Raw genomic sequence first — 2,603 nt, 5'->3', positions numbered from 1 at the left:
CGGATCCCAGAAGGTGATGTCAGTAGCATTCAGGAGGAAATTGGCCCCGAAGTAGATCTTGAATCGTCACATTTTGATAGTGACTCTTATGGGGAGCTAAAGAAAAAGATAAAAGATAATCAGGTTAAGTATCCCGATGTCAGGGTTATTGACAAATACGTTTATATGAGGACGCACCACTATAACGGAGATGAATTTCAAGAAGAATCGGCCTGGAAATTATGGATTCCGGACCAACTACAAAGGGAAGTCATTGCTAGGGCTCACGATTGTCCTGTTTCCGCCCATGGTGGCTCGTATAGGACATTGGAGCTTATTAGGCGTAGGTTTTATTGGCCAGGTATGTTGCGAGATGTGAGGAAGTATGTACAGGACTGCGACGTCTGTAAGATGACGAAAGCTCCAAATTTTGTGTTAAAACCACCTATCACTGGGCAACTTACTTCTGTGCGTCCATTCCAAAGGATGTATATTGACCTTTTGGGGCCCTACCCACGCAGTAAGACAGGATACATAGGTCTACTAATTGTTTTGGACCATTTTACTCGGTATCACTGGTTATGTCCTCTCCGTAGGTTTACGTCAGCTGCAATTGAGGTTTTCTTAGAACAACAGATTTTTCATACATACGGCGTGCCCGAATTCATCGTAAGTGACAATGGGAGCCAATTCAAATCGCACGAATTCAACGCATTCCTTACGAAATATGGGGTGACCCACACTTACACCGCATTGTATTCGCCCCAGAGCAATGCCTCGGAAAGGGTGAATCGGTCCTTGATTGGTGGAATTCGAGCGTATTTGAAGGAGGACCATAGACTGTGGGACGAAAGGCTTAGCTTTATAAGTTGTTCATTGCGAAATGCTTACCACCAGTCCTTGGGATGCTCTCCATATTATGCCTTATTTGGCCTGAATATGGTGACGCATGGCTCGTCTTATTCCTTGTTGAGGAACTTACGTCAGTTGGATGAACCAGTGGGCAAGATCGACCGCCCTGACCAATTACAGCACTTGAGGCAGGAGATGAGAAGGTACCATCGAGAGGCACAGGAGAACAACAGACAGCGGTACAATCTTCGCACAAGAGTTCCGAATTTTAAAGTTGGGGATGAGGTTTATCGTCGTAACTTTGCTCAAAGTAATTTTGAGAAAAGTTTTAACTCGAAACTGGCACCGATGTTCCTTAAGTCCAGAATACGAGAACGGCTCGGTAGCCATTACTATGTCTTGGAGGACTTGAACGGTCACCTGGTGGGAACCTACCACGCCAAGGACATAAGGTCCTGAATTGATGTCCTTTTTTTTTCAAAATAATTCTTCTGCTCAATGAGCAAGAATTATTTAGTTTGTACTGGACATAAGGGGTGTCTTGATATTTGGTCGGCTCAAATCAGTATGTACGATATTTTTTTTTTTTATTTAATTTTTTTTTGTTAGATTTTTGATTTGTTTTTAACGGTCTCATGTGAATTAATTTCATTGCATTGGAATGGAACGTCGATTACTTAGTTAGTAATCGCATAAGACATTGCACAGTAACTGCGTTATCGGTGGCAAGAAGAACCACACCGGGTTTTTGTTCTCGACGATGAAAGGCTTCCTAACCCTACTCATGTTCTGGGATCTTTCTTTCTTATTCACACGTCGAAGTAATAAAGTCACTACCTTCAATAAAAAGAAAAAAAAAAAAAAAAAAAGGATACATTGTGTAAGGTATACTTCGTTGAAGTCGAACATATTATATATACATTTATATAAACGGTAATTTGTTGGTGTATTTTTTTTTTGTTTCTTAAACAACTTTCCTAAAACTTCCATTTTATTCCCAGTGAACTGACTAAAGAAGTGATTGTATTTGGTTTAGAGGAATTATCTTGTTCCACGTGATTAGTGTCCCAGTTAAATATTTCCTTAGGACTGGGAACCTAATTTGAATCCCCTCCAATTTTCTGGAGAAAATTTTAAGTTGGTCCTTATTAAGAATATTTGGTAAGGATACTTCCAACAGACTTGTCAAGCCTATCTCTATATTGCTGTTTTCATTAGGAGCACGTGACTACCCATGGTATTTGGTTTAGCTGAGGTTCCATGATTTTTGGGACTCAAAACATCTTTCCATACCGATTGTTTTACGGCAAACATTTTTTATTGTTTGCTGGGATTTTTTTTTTTTTTTGATAGAACGAAGAAGAAATCCAAAGAGCAGAAAAAACAACACTCGAAAGAAGCCCACAACGGTTTATCGTGTCAACCATTGGCTTAAAATTTGTTTTGTTGAGAAAGAAGTACATTTATAGCTGTCTCGTTACGTCCATCGCACAAAAATAATAATGCTATTTGATCCAGCGAAAGCAGAATATATGGAATAAGTAGTAAAGGAATACGCAATTTTTGGGAGGAGTTAAATCTAGAGGTTTGTTCCTGAAATTTTTTTATAATATTAAAATTTCCGTCCTAATTTAGATAAAATAGTCATAAGATAATTCATAGTTTATAAATTAAGCCCAACAAGCAATCATCGAAAATCTTCAGCAATCTATGTAATCAAAAATTCAACTCCATCCAACGATTTGCAGAGGCCTCTTCAGATTCGACGGAAA

The 2,603-nt window shown here is 39.0% G+C and overlaps 1 long non-coding RNA gene across 1 annotated transcript; it reads left to right on the top strand.

The window, feature by feature from the left end:
- The first annotated feature begins 1,693 nt into the window (after window positions 1-1,693).
- LOC131994014 (uncharacterized) lies at window positions 1,694-2,180 on the top strand. The gene is made up of 3 exons (XR_009396373.1): window positions 1,694-1,764; window positions 1,833-1,992; window positions 2,050-2,180. It is a non-coding gene; the product is annotated as an uncharacterized LOC131994014 (long non-coding RNA).
- Window positions 2,181-2,603: the final 423 nt, after the last annotated feature.

This window comes from Stomoxys calcitrans, chromosome 1 (genome assembly GCF_963082655.1).
Source record: "Stomoxys calcitrans chromosome 1, idStoCalc2.1, whole genome shotgun sequence".
In the NCBI taxonomy this organism is placed as follows: Eukaryota; Metazoa; Arthropoda; class Insecta; order Diptera; family Muscidae; genus Stomoxys; species Stomoxys calcitrans.
The sequence above is the reverse complement of the archived record's forward strand: the minus strand, read 5'-3'. Positions and strand labels throughout refer to the sequence as shown.